Below are 18,532 nucleotides of genomic sequence, written 5' to 3'. Positions count from 1 at the left end.
AAACCATGTTATAACTTATAACTTTTGTTTAATGATTAGTGTTGGAAGTATGCCCACAAAGCCACTCATTTGATGTAATAGCTTTTGGAATACTTATTGTGTTAAAATATTATATGTTTAATAAAGGGCAAAGCTTATTGTTAATCACTATTTATTGTATTATGTGTTTAAGCAATAAGGGAATCCAAGGAATGTATTTAATCTAAGAGAGAAGTGATCTAAGTAAGTTAGATTAACGAAACCTTTCTCTTATGCTCATTCCCAAAATGTTCCTAACCATAGGATTGCCAATTAGGCATTGACAATCCGCTAAGGTTAGTATGTGTTATGTTAACTCAAGCATGAGTATGACTAGTCTCAATTCATTTGAGTTGGACACTGAAACAAACACATAGGTGCTCAAAAGGTAATCGAGTACACTGAACAACGATCAAAAGAGAGTTCGAAAGTACATGTCATGTAAGAACTCGTAAGTTGCAATATGCAAAGTAGTCCTTTGACATGAGGCATCATAGATGTCTAATGGTTAGGTCCTTGATCTTTGATCATGTCAAAGGCATTCCATCAAGAGTGTCTAGGGTATTGTTGGGGTCAAGCTATATAGTCATGTAGGCATATGAATGCACAACAAGGGATCTCTAACCTTCCATGGTGGAGGGAGAATACTCTAAGATATGGTTCGGGAGTCTTTGGCCAAAGCATCTGAATATGACTTAGGAAGTTTGTTCCAAATCATATTCAAATGAATCATATAGAGAAGTATCACATTGGATAGTAGACATGAAACAAACTATCACTCAAACAATGTGATTAAGAGTATTGCATTAGAGAAGGACCATATTGCATTGTAATTGTAACTAGATAGGTTCTCCAACCACTTCTACTTAGCTTGGGTAGCCATGACATACTGCTAGGTGTCACTCATGGTTTGTGGAAGCCCTGATAATTAGAAAACACTAATCTTCATCAAAGGGAGAATTAAAATGTAGTTTCAATTCATAATCGATCGTTAAGAGTAACAATCGCCCATTACCTCGTTAATTGGAACCTAATGGATCATACATTGAGTAAGGATGAAAGTGAAGAAATATAAATGAGATGGATAAGCAATTAAATAGTTTAATTGGTAATGATCAAGATTAATTAATTAGTTAATTAATCTTACGAAAGGTTCGTATTGGGCTTTTAAGTTGGTTTTGGGTTTTGGGACCCAAAAAGGGTTTTCGGTCCTCAAAGCTCATTGAGTTTAGGTTGTATGACAACTAAAACTAAATGGAAATTAGCCCAATAACTAAGTCAAAACCGGCCATAGGGTGAGTGGATGCAAACTTGGCTTAATTGCAAGTTTGCCAATCACATGTGAAGAGGTATAAAGGTAACTTTATAGACATTCTCTCACTAGAGTTTTCTTGAGGCAAAGAATGAGAAACACTTTCTCTCTTTTTCTCTATAGAGGTCGGCCACTTAGGGAGACTTTCACTAGCATCAAAAGTCTCTCTAAGTCATCCATCTTCTCTTCACACTACATCTTTGGTGTGGAGACCTAAACCAAACCTTTGGTGCTTTTGGAGTTCCTTTCCTTACATCCTCAAGGAGCAAAGGAGATTCAAAAGGAAGACAAATCACAAGGAAGATTCAAGGAGCTAGGAGGTGACTTGAAGGCCCTCCACTTGGGTGAATCCTTTGTGTAAATAAGGATGAGCTTCAAGGGTAATGAATCTCAAAAACCTTTATTCTCTTTAATGTTGTTAAAGAGTCTTGTGTTTCACCATTCACTAGGCTTTGAAAGTGATGGGTTTTAGAATTGTTTTTGAATGCATGCCTACTTTAAAGTGTTAATAGTTTGCCTATGTGTTCAAATGTTCTCACATGTTCTTAGCTAGGACAAAAATTTTCCTTGAATTAGTACAAGGCTCATATTAAAGTAGTCCAACTAAAAATGGCCCAACTATAATAAATTATGATTTGTCGATTTTACCCCTAACTTTTTTATGTTGAGTTCCAGATTTTCGTTGTTAATGGAGTTCATCGTTGTTTTGCAGACCTTCTTCTTTTTCCTTGAAACAAAAATATAGATCCTCATGCTATTTGATTTATATTTTGTATTATTTCGTTGAAATGTGATCGTCGTTATTATTCTTAGTGTATTCGAGGTACTATTTTTCAATTTTTCTTCATCAGTAGAGTTCATTGTTTGTTTCTCCAGAAAATAAATTTGAGATCTGCATGCTATTCAATAATAACGACGCGTCACTGTTTTTGGAATCTAAGTCACTGTTTCTAGATTTTGGTTCTTTTCTTTCCAGATACAATGTTTGTTTGTGCACAGAAAAAACAAACATTGTATCTGATTTTTTCCAGAAACAGTTTTATGTTTTTTTTTTTTTTTCCAGACACTTTTTTGCTAGTTTCTGCCATCAAACTTCTTTGAACTTGTTTTGGCGGCTTTGTTCCAATGAATGCTTCCTTTTTCAACTTTGATTTGGTTGTTTTTGAAATGGGGGAATTTGGTTTGATAGGAAGATAAGGAGTTATATTATGGCGATTTCGTGTTGGGTTGAGGTTGGTGAAGAGTCAAGACATCCTCCTCTCCTTTCATTCGCTTTCTCCTCTTCTTGCTCACCAAAATCAAGCACACCAAAACCACACCAAGCAACCAAAAACTTGCCAACACTAACTCCCACAAAAGCACCCGGGACAGTTCCACCACCTCACTTATCAACGACATCCACGGCTTTGCCACACTGGCATGAACCATGGTCACGTTAATTCTTGAGCCCATAAAATCAATCCACACTTGATAATTAATTCCATTGTTGAGCTTCAACTCGTTGAAATCTTGATCAAGTTTGCCACTCCAATACTCTGCAGTGCTCGAAGCATTAGACGTAAGGGAGTTGATGTCCAAACCAACACAGTTGTCATCAAGATCCTGGAACTCTTGGTTTTTGAAGACATCAAACTCGACACCGAAGATGTTGTTGGGGTCGCCATTGTTGTAGAAGTTGAAAAAAACCCAAGTGCTGCGCAGAGCTTGCGCCGCTTAAGTTAGAAAAGGGTGAGAAAATAATGGTTTTTTATTAAACTTTGAGCCTTTTTGGTTAAAAACATTTTCGGATGGTTTTTGGTTAAATATTTGTCGGCCCAAGCCCTTTTCTTTAAAGCTCCCTATAAATTATAGGCATCCTATTACAGATATGTATATTTGAGACTTGCTAGATGTGCTTTTCTTTTCGATTTTACTAGACTTGTTTATGTACTATAATATACTTGCCGTTATTATAATGAACTTATTTTTCTGATAAAAGTAATGAATAAAATTGGCAAATAAATTCACAGATTTATGATTAAATTAGTTTGATGAAAGCTGGTCACAAGATGTACGATGAACGGATATGATGTGAGGATGAGAATCTTCATCGGATCCTCATTCGTTTACCACAACTTGTAATTGTAACAAATAAATCATTTTATCATATACTCCAATTGGTTTAAAGTACGGGTGCAACTCGAACGGTTTGGGTGGGTTGGAAGGTCAACCTCATCCTAACCCAACTTTTACAATTCGGGTTCAGGTTCGGGTTGAATTTTATCCAGGTTCATTTGAGCTTTGGTTTATTTGGGTTAGGGTTTACTTGGGTTGCCCAACTTTTTCAAGTTTAATCTTGTAACAACTTAGATTCGAAGAATTCCTAAAAAAATTAAGCCAAGTAACATCAAAGCTTAGTTTACTCTAATTTCATAAATCAATTTATTATAAAGCTTTAGGATTTAGAGACTACGAATATGAGCTGACTAATCAAAGCCTCTTATTCCCTAAAAAATTAAGTAATTATAAAGGGTAATTTATTAAAAAAAAAATATTAGAAAGGGCGTTGGTTTTTGGACTTGGCACACTTGGGTGTGGTATGAGCATTAATTGATATGGGTTACAATCTGGTTAGATTGAGTTTGATTAGTCAGGTTAGGTTGAGGATGGACGGGCAAATGATCAACCTAACTCAACCCAATCAATGAACGAGTTGAAATTGGGTTGGGTTGGGGCGGGTTAAAAAAAAAAACCCGATTGTTCGGGTTTAAAGTCAGGTTGGACATGGGTGGGTTCGGATTGGCCCAACCCAAGTTGCACCCCTAGTTTAAAGTACTAAATTATATATATAAAAAATGCTATTTTTAGCAATGGCTAGTTTGGCATTGGTGTGCTTTAAAAAAAAATTAAAAAAAATTAAAATTGTTTATGCTGTGTTGTAAGAATAAACAGCTGTAAAATAAAGTTGTTAAGTATTTGGTAAAAAAATTTGTTGGAAAAGTGCTTATAATAAATAAAAAAACAGTGTCTTAGCATCAGGTAAACTTTTATAAAAATTGTTTTGAATATGTTAAATGGTTAAAAAAGATATAGTATTTATATAATAGGGTAAATATCAGTTTGCCACCCTCAAGTTTCGTGGTTTTCAACATTTGGTACATGAAGTTTTTTTTCGTCCCAGAGTCATACCTAAAGTGTTAATTTTGGAACAGTCTTATACATCCGTTAGTCTGGTTGTTAAGTCTCCTAATAACCAATGATGTGGCACCCATGTGGACAATGAGTAGGCACCACGTGTCATTAAGGGGTCCACGTGGAAATTAAAAATTAAAAAACAAAAACAAAAACAAAACAAAAAAAAAAAAAAAGACCTAAAACCCTAAAACCTACCCGTCTTCTACCTCCCCTCATCCCTTCTTTACTCTGCAACCCCTACCCCCACACCCCCTCCTCCGCCGGGACCCTTTCCCTTCTTCATCCCCCCGCACCCTCTCCCTCCCTTCTCTCTTCCCCAACCAAAACCCATGTTCCTTTTCTGGTATTTTTTGCAATCGTACAAGTGTTTCCTCCATAGACTTCTCCTGGATCCAAGTGCTGCCTTCTCCTCACCTACTTTGCAACCCCTACCCCACCCCCCAACCCCTCTGGCAACACCCTTTCCCTTCCTCATCCCCCCGCACCCTCTCCCTCCCTTCTCTCTTCCCCAACCAAAACCCATGTTCCTTTTCTGGTATTTTCTGCAATGGTACAAGGGTTTCCTATATAGGCTTCTCTTGGATCCAAGTGCCCCCCTCTCCTCACCTCTTTAGATCCGACCCTCTTTCTGACGTCCCCAACTTTACTGTCGCTTACTCCGCCTTGATCTTCCTCAACCTTTCCTCAAGCTCGCTCAATTTGTCCACCACACCCTCCTCATTTTCCTTCCCCTTCTACATTGAGATAAAAGATCGAAAACCAAACCCAGTTAAGAATTTCAAATATTTGATCAAGAACAAATAGAACCACTTCTAGAATTGGGGAAAGAAAAGAGAACCCAGATAACAACTACCTAAGAATAAGGGGGAACCGAGGTCACGACAGCAGGGGGAGACCTGTCGACGTTGCTGCGATGGACGAATTGCAGAAGAGGATAGATGAGAGAAGGGAGGGAAGGGGTGTGGGTTGCAGAAGAGAGAATGGAGGGAGAAGGTGCGGGGGGAAGAGGAAGGGAGAGGGTGCCCAGGGAGGGGGTAGGGTTGCAGAGTAAGGAAGGGATGGGGGGAGGTAGAAGACGAGTAGGTTCTAGGTTTTTTTTTTTTGAATTTTGAATTTTGAATTTCCACGTGGACCCCTTAATGACACATGGCGCCCAGTCATTGTCCACATAGGTGCCATGTCATTAGTTAACGGAAGACTTAACAGACAGACTAATGGATGTATGAGACTGTCCCAAAATTAAGACTTTAGGTATGACTCTAGACGAAAAAAAACTTTAGTACCAAATGTTGAAAACCACGAAACTTGAGGGTAGTAAACTGATATTTACCCTATATAATAATTGTCAAAGTCAATACTATAGGGACAAAGATTGTAATTTTGTAAAACATGTTAAGTATATTTGCCATTTGAAAATTTTATTAAATGAGCATTGATTAATATGCATTGAAAAAAAAAAAAAACACTTTTTAAGAGGGCTTCTGATTTTCTATGTTTTTCTACTGTCATTGACAGTAATGTTTTAGAAAAGCACTTTTTTTTTAGTTGGTTTGGTATTGCTGTGTTTTGAAAAAAAAACGACTTCTGCTGTGCTGTGAGAATAAGTAGTTGTGAAATAAAGCAGTAGAGTGTTTGGTAAACTTTTTTGTAAAAGTGCTTTTGGAAAAAAAACAGTATTATAGTGTTTGATAAACTTTTATGTAAAACAGTTGTGACTATGTAAAATGACCAAAAAGGGTATAATACTAGATGAGCCATTGATTTAATTAACAAATAAAGGTGAATTACTAAATATACTTGCTTGATCTTAATGTACTATTTTTCCCTACGATTAGGAGTATTTTTCTCACTAAGTTTTTGATACCTAATGAAGTTTTGTTATTTTTTTAATCCTTTTATTAGTATTTTATTATTATTAATTCAGATATTTTCCCCTATTGAAACCCTTTCCACCAAACTCATTAAAAAAGTCCAACTCCCAAAAAGTTCCTTATGAACCTGCATCTCTCTATTCACCCTAAAAACCTCACCGACTTCACCAAAAAAATATGATTTTTTTTTGTCCATCAATCTACCTCCAAATCCAAAGGCACGAACCAACTACAAAGCCCACACTCTCCTGCTACTGCAACATCGAATTAGACACAGTCAAACCCAAATCATCAAGTCTGCAACCTCTAGTCCAAAGCCATACTTGCAATCTCTGGCATCGAACCTGAACGAAGCTTGAATTAAATAAAGCCTGTGCACCACGAATCTGAATCTCACAAACCCAGTTTGCATTCTGACGAAGTCCCAATTTGAGGCGCATGCTTGGAGATGACGAGGTGTTGGAGACGGGAGGGCAATGTTGGCAAATTGAAAAATTCATTACTAAAATTACTGTAGCTATGTGTTTTTCACAATAAGCTGCTTTTTGCAGCTTCCGGTTTTTAGCTTTTTTTCATCTAAAACTTTGAAATAAAGTTGGTTCGGAGTGTTTACCAAACACCAAAAACTCTTCTAACTTTTTTTGATACCCACTTTTTTAAAATCACCTTAGTACCAAATCAGGGCTAGTAATGTTCTAGATTTTTTTATAAGCTGTTTTTTTTTTTTTTAAAGCACTACAATCTCAAACCAGTCCTTAATTTAGGAAAAGTCATTTTCAACAGTATCTGCTAACTTATGACTACGACAGCCACGATGACATTGGAGAATTATTAGGACTAATAATGTCTTGTTAGAGAATAATAATTGTGGGATAGTAACATAACCACCCGCGAATCATTAAAGGGAATTAAGTACCCATAGAAGTCTAATGACCTTTTCACAAAAGGACTACTTCATCCAGATTAATGAACATGACTTCCAATTTTAACGTGTTATTGAAGTTGAATGCAGCTCAATCTCTTAGTAAATACATTGTCTGATTTCTACCAGTATTCAAAACTTTTTCGATAAGATCGATATTTTTATGGAAAATTCAAAAAGTTAGAGAAAGATAAGAAAATCGGAGGTGAAGTCCAAACTTCATCTTATATTGGAGAAACTCTTAAGTTTAAGCTAAAATCGACAAATATTATTGATATTTCTGACATATCTGTTAAATATCAAATAAACTCTTATATTTCGTCCAAACTAATGTTTGACAATCCTTAAAAGTTTGATGCAGGCCAAGGACTAAAGACGTTATTGCATAAAATTACTAGCAGCTAGGATTTAAGTTTTATAATATAATACATGCATGTTTAGAGTTATAATGCATGTATCTAGTGTTAAATTTGTGGCTTATGGAATTCCTAGGTTAATGACATTTTATGAAATCATTTAGTTTTTTTAGGAGTTATATTGTAAGCCTTTATTTTTTTTTATGTCTTTTCGTATTTTTCACTTTAAGTTGTAAGCCTATAAATACTTGTATTTGTAAAGAAGAATGGGAGAAGTTGTTTGAATTATCATATTGATATTTGAGTTGTAAACTCGTTTTTATATGCCTTTCTCTTGTTTAAGAGTCTGTTGCTTTGTTCTTTCTATTGTCTACATTGTAGGCAAGTACTAGAACCAAAGGTTATAGGGTTTTCAGGCCTCTTCTCGCACTAAGAGATAGTGGATCCTACCTATCAATCCTATCTATCATTTTATTTCATTACTATCTGCTGGGTTTTGCATCAAAGTTTCATTTTAAATTTCCATCATTTTCATCAAAAGCAACATATATTGATACCAATATTTGATGTAACAACTCGTCCCTAATTTTATGATTTTAATATTTTTAAAGAAGTGAATTAACGAAAATGGTCCTAGAGGCAACATTGTTGACTTTCATTGACCATCTTTTTGTGATGTGTATGAGCTACTATTTTACTGTATTTTCAAAGTACTCGACGGTACGAATGCGTAGGCGTAAGCAAAATCGAAATCAGAGTTATGATGGAGGTTTTACAGAACTACCAATCCGAAAAAATACTTTTGTAAAAATATTGTTTATTATTTTATGTATTTTTCATAATTATTATTTACTTTTGTATCAATATTTTATTATAATATAATTATTTTAATATTATTTTGGTGGATATTTTAATAATTTAGAAATTTATTTTGGTCCGTGGGGCCCACACCTCACAACTCTCCAATTCCTTCTTGCTACGTGTCCTTTTCCCCGAACTCTTTGGAAACCTTTCCCAGACTCTCTCATTCTCAGCTTTATGTTACTTTCTGATGCGAAAATTAACTTAACACACAAATTAACCCTCTTTTGACAATTGTAGTATATAAGTAAGTAGGGATCGTTCTTAAACCAGGGATTAGGAGGGATTGCTAAACACTTTTAACTGACTCAAATAACTAAAACTAAACTTTAAAACACTTAACTCAACTTAAAAGACTAACAACAAGTTCACAAGACTCCAAATAAGCTAAAAACACTCAAAACTGCCTAAAAACACAAACTGGGCAGATTTGACTCTCAACACAATTTTGGACGAATTTTGGTTTTCACTTGACTCAAAACACTTGAAAACACAATCTAAAACATATTCTAACTAGTTAGACACTCTAAAATAAATGGGGATTTGATTTTGGACGAAAATAAAGTAAACAAAACAGAAATTAGAACTAGGCAGATTTGCACGAATTTGGTGGAAATAAATGGATGATGGCCTAGCTAGGAGGTCTTTCTCCACACATGACATACTTGCATACAAAACAATCTCCAGTTGCTTATTCAATGAACCATGAACCTCAACACCCCAAGTTAATTAGGTACGCTTAAATTAACCCTTAGATTTTCCTCAAGTCATTGAATTAAATGGAATTAGCGCATTGTAATCAAATCATTCCTCAAAAGTTCTCTACATGAAAGCGCATAATAGAGAAACAATCAAAGATCATTCAATTCTATGAAAATCATAAGTGTTGACAAGGCATTCGTAACTATGAAAGTGCATGATACTTATGCCAAGAATTTACTTAACATGATTGTGACTAACAACCTTTACTACTTATGAATATAAGTTCCCAACGATTAGGTGAAGTTTCCTTATATCCTAGTGATGTGAGAATTACTTGACACTCAAATTAAACCCTCGTTTGACAATTGTAGTAGAATGGATAAGTGAGGGATCGTTCTAGACCGGGGATTAGGAGGGCTTGCTAAAACCTTCTAAATTGACTTAAAAACATAAAAACACAATATAAAACACTATTTAATGCTCGAAGAAAGCAAAACTAAAAATAAGAAAGATTAAGACTAAGACTTCAACGAAATAGGGGGGAATTGGATTTGGACGAATTTAAACTAAAATGAATACTTGGAAACAAAACAAATTGTAAATATGGATTTGACGGAAATGAATGGATGGGAAGCTAGCTAAGGGTTCTTTCTCTACACATGATATTTATGCATATGAATCAATTTCCAGTTATTCCTTCATTGAATTATGAACGACAATGCCCCAAATTAACCGTGACATCACTAGTTAACCCTTAGATTTTCCTTATATTATTGGATTGGATGGCATCATTCGACAACCCAAAACATTCTCAAAAGTTCCCTACATGTCATCATAATAGAGATACAATCGAAGATCATTAAGAATAATGAAAACCATAAGCATTGACAAAGCATTTGTAACTATGACATCATGTTACTCATGCTAAGAATTCAACTTAACGCGATCGTGACAAGCGACCTTCACTACTTTCAAGTATAAGTTAGTAACGATTATGTGAAACCTTCTTAAACTTTAGCCACATATTCATGCATGCTAATTAAGTGTCGACCCTCAATCAACAAACACAAATAAGTTAATCATCAAATAGTTAAGCCAATTGCATTCACGAATCAAGAGTTCATAACCGGAATTCATCAATTCATATCACATAAATAAACATGGTATTGAAATCACCCCTAGCCAAAAAGGGTTTAGTTCCTCATAACTTTGAAATCAAAGAAACACCTAAACATTCCAACAACTCAAACTTGAATTGTATGAACGTTTAGGCACTCTTCTCTTCCATTCCTCATATTACAAAACAAAGAGAATTGAATTTAAACATTGAAATCAAAGAAACGCATAAACATTCCAACAACTCAAACGTGAATTGTATGAACGTTTAGGCCCTCTTCTCTTCGTCTTCGTTTGAGCACAAGGACTAAGGGATGTTGTTGGTGTGTTGAATGGATTGGGGGATTATGGAAAATGAAGAAATGGAGGAGAAAGGGAATGGAATGGTGCAGAAAATGGAGAGACTCACGGCTAGGGAGAAGATGGAAGTGTTTGTGGTGTGTTGTGTATGAAAATGAGATGATCTTGAATGAATGAATGCAAGGGTATTTATAGGAGTAGTGGAGGGAACATATGGCTGTTTGTTTAAGATGCAAGTGGCTAATTAATGATGGAAAATCAGTTAGGAAAACATGTGAAAACTGGAATTGCATGTGAAGGTGTTGGAATGTGCTGAAATGGTGAAGGGGATACACGGCATTGAGAAGCTTTCTTGCTCATTTTCTGAATGCAATGATGAAGAGTTTAATAATTAATGCATGTAGGTGGCTGAAATGATGAAAAATGAGTGGTGGAAATGAAAGGGAAAGCTAGAAGACATGTGAAGATGCTGGAATTGATGAAGGGGATACACGGCAATGTTTGGAATGTGGAGAAAAGGGTGCATGTGGTTGTAATGTTTGTTGGTTAAAGATGCATGTGGATGTATTATACAATGGGAAAGTATGTGATTGAATTAAAGGATGCAAAGTGAATGAATCATGAATCATTGTGGATGAAAGGTGGAAGTGCATGTGTTGATGACTAGGTTAGTGGGTGGAAATCTGAAAATGGCATATAGGAATGGGAGCTCACGGTTTGAATGTGTAAAGTGTGTGTGAATGCATGTGAAGATGCAATAAATAATGTATGTAGGGTTAGGAAATAATGAAGAATGAGTGGTGGAAATGATGAAGTAGGAAGGTGGAAATGCATGTGAGATGTTTGGAAAGGAAATGGGAACCCACGGCAATGAAGTTGTTTTGTGTTGTGAATTATGATGAATGCATGTGAGTTAAAGAGGAGTATGGAAGTGAAATAAATGAATGATATGTTAAGTGATAAGTGAATGGTTTGATAAGTGATAAATGAACTAGTTTAAAGGGCTAGGGTTTAAGTACATAGAATGGGCCTAAAATAGGTTGGTTTGTATGGCATAATGTGTTTGATTGGGCTAGAGGTTTTCCATGGCTCAAAGGATTTGTTTGATTGGGCTAGGCCCTTTGTTTGATGTCCCCAAAGAGCATACAAGGCTTCAATTTCGTCCATCCTCTTTGCTCCATGATTAAGCTATCCAAAACATGCACAAAAATGCTCCAAATGGCCTCAAAATGCACTTTCTTGCTCCCTAGGCCCTTAGAACCTGAAAACACACAAAAGAAGCATAAAGGACTAAAATAACGAGAGAAACATAACGTAAATGCACGAGAACAAGCCATTTAAGTCGCATGAATATGCTCCTATCAAATACCCCCACACTTAGCTTTTGCTAGTCCTCGAGCAAAACAGAATAAAAACAAATAAACAAAACGACACTAAACACGTAAAACACAACCTAAACCTTCCAACAACCGTCTTAGGGATTTCCAATGACATGTTAAAAATCATCATTCTCACAGATTTTAGTCATCTTCACACTTAAGTACATTCTTAATCATAGTCACCATATACTAGTTCACAATTAAGCATTTAAAACCATGTTTTGAATGTAGTAACATGCCTTAGAGAATTTGCTCAATTCCTTACAAGATATGCACTCGATTTTCACTCAGAATTTCTAACTACACACCCTAATCTAGTCATATGTGAGAAGATTGATGTAACATGAAAACGAACACTCACATATAAATATCACAAAGAACGCAATTTCTGGAGTTAATAAGCATGTTTAGATATGATCTCATGAATGGAATGCTACTACTTAGACGCGAGAACCAGTGACACCATAAGCTCATACCAAGTTCAAACTCCACAAATTGAAATACACAACACTCAAGATAGAAGTCAAGGGTTGTAACGGGGCTTGGGGTATGTGGATAACAAAGAAGGGATATGGAAAACAAAGGTTCTTAAAGAAATAGTGAGCAAAGCATTTGAATCAACTTAGAATTCACTTTTGAATGAAAACTCAACTTTTGAACAAAAAAGGGAGAATTTAGACAATTTACGCCCAGAATTGGTGTTTTGGAACCTTTCTTCAATCACTTATTCTTTTCTCTTTTTTTTTTCTTTTTTTTTTCTTTTTTTTTTCTTTTTTTTTTTTTTTTTTCTTTTCTTTTGAATCTCAAAACATAAACACTTAAACATTCTCTCCCCCACACTTATTTTCTTTCATAATGTAACTCAAAAGGAATTCAATTAAGTCATGCTCACTATCTTTTAAGAACAAGGGTGGGGATTGTCCTAAACTAGGCTAGGTGAGGAAAAAGTGGGTTAACAAAGAACATGGGCTAACACGGCTCAACGGGGGTACAACTTACAACATATACGAAATATGGGAAGTGAGGCTATTTGGCTATGGTGGCAACTACACAACTTCATCTTGATATATGTTATGCAAATCAATAACATGCTTTGAATGAAATGGGCATGAGTTCTAGCATTTGGAACTATATGATGAAACGCCTTCTAAGTAGTAACCAAGCAAAGAATAATGAGATCATGCAACGATTTTAGAAAACAAGAAATCACAGATTATACTCTCCAAAGAACGTTATAGGCTCAAGTCTCTCAGGGTTGTAGCATTTGTTTGAGTTCCTTCCTTCAGGCATGTTACAAAAACTAAATTTTCTTTTATGATTGCATGTGAAGTCATACATTATAACCATAACCAAGCATATACCAAGAGTAAATCAAACTTTTCTCTATGTTTATAACTCTTTTTAACAGTCATGCAATTACAAACCAAATCCTTATCATTGTGTTGGAAGGTATCCTAAGACACAAACACACACACAAAAACAACTTTAAAACAACTCTTTTTGGGTTTTTCAAAACAATTTTTCAAATTTTTATGGGATTTTCTAATTTTTAAGACAAAACACACTAAAACAGTTTTAAAACAGTGAGAAACAACATGTGAAGTGATAGGTGATAAAATCCAACGGAATTTGCATCAAATATACTTAGTTACCCCCCCACACTTAAATCAAACATTGTCCTCAATGTTTTAAGCATAGATTCACACAAAGCATAAGTAAATACACAAAAACCACTTAAACATACTAAACATGGCATAATGTAATTAACAAAGAGAAGAGTTTAGAGACGCAAATCTGGTTATAGAGTGTAAATTCCATCTTCTCCTTGGTAATTGCATTGAGGCTTTGATCTTTGTGATTCCACAGGCTTACTCTTGAACTGGTTTCCGCCCATCATTGATTTTCCTTTGTGCTACTGGGCTGGAGGATTCTTTTGGTCTTCCCCGAAGGTCTGAGCTTACCCCTATGGTCTGTTTCTTTGTTCAATCTTTCCAATTCGTATTGAAAAGGGTTGGAGGATAACTCAGCCTATGTTTGTCTCCACATGCTTCAATGTATCATTTTCACTTGCCTTACTCACTCCCCTTTGCAGAAGTGGTCCCTTCTCCGGAAGTGTATCAACCGTTGAAGATGACTACTCGAGAGCAACGCTAGGTAAGCAATCAGGAATAGATTCCAGGCAGTTGGCTCCAGATCGGAAGACTGACTCCAAGTGCCGGCTGATTGCTTCTTTTACTTTGCCATGCGAGTAAGAACAAGGACAAAGAAAAAGACAGGGAAAGAGCATGATATGAGATACTTTTGCTTTTGACCTTGATGATATGAGATACCTTTGCTTTTGAAGAAGCGGTGAATGAATCAGCACATGTATTTGTTGTGCTGTTTCCTCCTGGGTCATCTGTACTCCAGGCATCTGGTATCATCTTTGGGGAAGAAGAAAGAATTGAGTATTTCGAAAGGCTTTGCTGGGAGTGCGCCCTCAGAGGTGAGAGAGAGTTGGGCATTTTCTTCAGGTTTGCCCTGCCATAAAAGACGAAGGTCGACATATATAGAGATAATATCAAGTGGTGGTACTTTTTACCTTTGTCGACAAACGTTTTGATCCCGCAAATCCGGCTTTTTGAAATAATGGCGCCTCTTCGATCTCTGAACACGCCTCTTCGATTTCTGAGCAGGCGCCCCTTCGCTTGCTGAACGACACGTGGTAGTGCAGATGCGGCTCCTTTTGACAAAGCTGCACGCGTCTTCTGAAAAGCTGAGAAAGCGTCGCCGAACTTTGCGCTTGTCGGCAAAAGATGTGTAGTTGCGATGATGGCCTCCACGTGTTGTCTGAAAAGAAGAACTCTTTTGACAAAGTTGAACACGTCTTCTGAAAAGCTGAGAAAGCGTCGCCTAAATTACGCCGGAAATTCTGGCTTTTTGAATCGGTGGACGCGTCGCCTTGGCTTCTTATTGAGGTATCGATCACCGCCACAAACACACTCTGAAGATTTCCCATTCTTGAAAATTGTCTCCGGCCCTTCGAAATTTAACTCCATCCACCCATTCTCTTTGAACACTTTTGAAAAAAAAAAAAAATGGCAAACTCATCGAACCTTAGCTTAGATTTGAGTCTCAGCAGCGATCTGGTTGCGCCCCGTCAAGGTAATGTATGGCGCCCTTCTTTTTTTTCTTCTAACGGTCCTCTTTCAGGTGAAGACTCTGTGATGCAGGACGCCACAACAGCTACAATAGTAGCTAGGAACCTCCTCACACCAAAAGATAGTAGGCTGCTGTCAGGACGGTCCGATGAGCTGGCCGTTCAAGAGTCCCTCGCACTTAGTGTTCAGTGTGCGAGTTCTGTGTCCAACATGGGCCAACGCCTGCTTGCCCGCTCCCGTCAGGTGGAATCATTGATGGCAGAGGTGGAAAGTCTCAAGCAGGAGATCCAGCAGCTTAAGTATGAGAATAGAAGTTTGCATGTGCTTGCAAATAACTATTCGTCGGGCATGAAGAGGAAGCTTGATGAGCTGCAAGAGTCTGAAGGTCGGATTCACAGTGACCGTCAAAGGTTTTCGTCTTTCCTCCAGAGGCACCTTTTTCCTGGCTCATCCAGCGCTTGGCCAAGTATTGAGGCCTGGAATGCTCTATCTTCGATGCCTCCCGCTCCGATGCCTTCTGCTCCTATGCCTTCTGTTCCTACGCCTTCCGCTCCGATGCCTTCTGTTCCTACGCCTTCCGCTTCAAGAGTAAAGCCACGTAGTGGGGCCTCAAGCAAACAACCTTTGTGAAGCACCATCTTTCTTTGTTTAGCAGTGCCTATCAATAAATCAAACATTTTCTCAATGTTACAATCATAGACTCACACAATTAATAAACAAACAAACAATAACAACTAAACAACCTAACAAGGCAGAAACGAAATAGCAACAAAGAGAAGAGTTTTTTTTTTTTTTTTTTTAATTTTTATCAAATTTTCGAAGTTTTATACCAAGACACTATAAAACACTCTAAAAACGCTTAAAACAGCAAGAAACAACATTCTAAGTGATAGGTGAATAAATCCCACGAAATTCATGCAAATACAAATTGTTTACCCCCCCACACTTAAATCAAACATTGTCCTCAATGTTTTAAGCAGAAAGTCACAACAGAGCAAGCAAATAAACAAATACGAGAAAGAAAGCAAAGTAAAGGCAGTAAAGAAAAAGAAAGGAATAAAAATAAGTCTCTTAAAGGGGTTTCCAAGTTCTTCTCTATTCGGATGCATGGGTTGCCTCCCACGAAGCGCTTTCTTTTACGTCTTTCAGCCGGACGAGTACCCTCTTTTAATCTTCATTTGAGCCCACAGAATGGAAAGGAATGTCTTCCACCACTTGCCCCACACCATGCTCGTAATATGGCTTCAACCGATGCCCGTTCACCTTGAATTCTACGCCATTCCTTAAGCTTTTTATGTGGACTGCACCATAAGGTAAAACGTTAGTAACAACAAACGGGCCAATCCATTTAGAACGCAACTTACCAGGAAACAAACGTAGGCGAGAGTTGAAAAGTAACACTTTCTGCCCAACTGTGAAGGTCTTGGTTCGAATCATTTTATCATGGAATGCTTTGGTCTTGGCTTTGTACATCCGGGCATTCTCATAGGCTTCATTCCGAATCTCCTCAAGTTCATTCAATTGGAGCTTCCTATGAATTCCCGCTGCATCTATGTCCATGTTGAAAGTCTTCACGGCCCAATGTGCCTTGTGCTCTAACTCTACGGGCAAATGACATGGCTTACCATAGACGAGCCGAAAAGGTGACATCCCAATGGGTGTTTTGTACGCCGTACGATATGCCCACAGTGCATCATCTAAACGTAAGCTCCAATCCCTCCTTGTTGGTCCAACGGTCTTCTCCAAAATTTGTTTGATTTCTCGGTTAGACACCTCGGCTTGGCCATTTGTTTGAGGATGGTAAGGTGTGGAGACCTTATGGTTGACATGGTACTTTCTTAGCAACGCCTCAATGGTCCGATTGCAAAAGTGAGACCCTCCATCACTTATGATTACTCTCGGCATTCCAAACCTAGCAAAAATGTTAGTTTTCACGAAATCTGCAACCACCTTAGAATCGTTAGTACGGGTGGCTTTTGCTTCCACCCATTTAGAAACATAATCAACAACTAGCAAGATATAAGTGAAACCATAAGATGGAGGAAAAGGGCCCATGAAATCAATGCCCCAAACATCAAAAATTTCAACATTAAAGACAGGGGTTTGCGGCATTTGGTCCTTGGTACCTATGTTACCCATTCGTTGGCAACGATCACAAGACATACAAAAGGTTCTAGCATCCCTAAATATAGTCGGCCAATAAAAACCACACTCTAGAACCTTGAGGGCAGTGCGTTGTGTGCCAAAATGACCACCACATGCATATGTGTGACAAAAGCTTAGAATTGAGTGAAATTCAGAATCATGCACACATCTACGTACAATTTGATCTGAGCAATACTTCCACAAATAAGGGTCATCCCAAACATAGAAACGTGCATCATTTTTAAGCTTATCACGTTGGTGTTTGTTTAGTTCATTTGGAAATTGTTTAGCCACCAAGTAATTCACTAAATCTGCATACCATGGTTCACTTACCTCAATGGATAGCAGCTGCTCATCGGGAAAAGTTTCAGGGATAGGTACGGCATGTTCATGCTCCTCGTGGATCATTCAGCTTAAATGGTTAGCCACTACATTCTCGCTTCCTTTCTTATCCCGGATTTCAATATCAAATTCTTGAAGAAGAAGAATCCAACGGATAAGCCTCGGCTTTGCTTCCTTTTTCGTGAGCAAGTACCTCAAAGCTGCATGATCAGAATAAACGATTACTTTAGTACCAATTAAATATGAACGGAATTTATCTAAAGCAAAAACCACAGCTAGAAGTTCTTTTTCCGTCGTGGAGTAGTTCAATTGGGCATCATTGAGAGTCCGAGAGGCATAGTATATGACATGCGGCCGCTTGTCTCTTCTTTGTCCTAGAACAGCTCCTAATGCATAGTCGGATGCATCGCACATGAGCTCGAACGGAAGGCTCCAATCTGGAGGTACAATAATGGGGGCCGAGACTAGCTTCTCCTTGAGTTGGTTAAATGCCGAATTACACTCTTCATCAAACTTGAATGGCACATCTTTTTGAAGCAATCGGCAAAGAGGGTTGGACATCTTGGAGAAGTCCTTGATAAAACGCCTATAGAACCCTGCATGGCCAAGAAACGAACGTACCTCTCTAACCGAAGTAGGAGAGGGTAAGTGACGTACAAGGTCTATTTTCGATTTATCTACTTCAATTCCTTTTTCTGAAATAATATGTACTAAAACTATACCTTGTTTCACCATAAAATGACATTTCTCCCAATTCAAGACAAGGTTAGTTTCAACACATCGTTTCAAAATTAAGGTCAGATTATCCAAGCAATTATCAAATGAACTCCCAAATACACTGAAATCATCCATGAAAACCTCAATGATCTTTTCAACAAAATTGGAAAATATACT

Source organism: Pyrus communis, chromosome 17 (genome assembly GCF_963583255.1).
Source record: "Pyrus communis chromosome 17, drPyrComm1.1, whole genome shotgun sequence".
Taxonomy (NCBI): domain Eukaryota; kingdom Viridiplantae; phylum Streptophyta; class Magnoliopsida; order Rosales; family Rosaceae; genus Pyrus; species Pyrus communis.
This window is presented reverse-complemented; position numbering follows the sequence as displayed.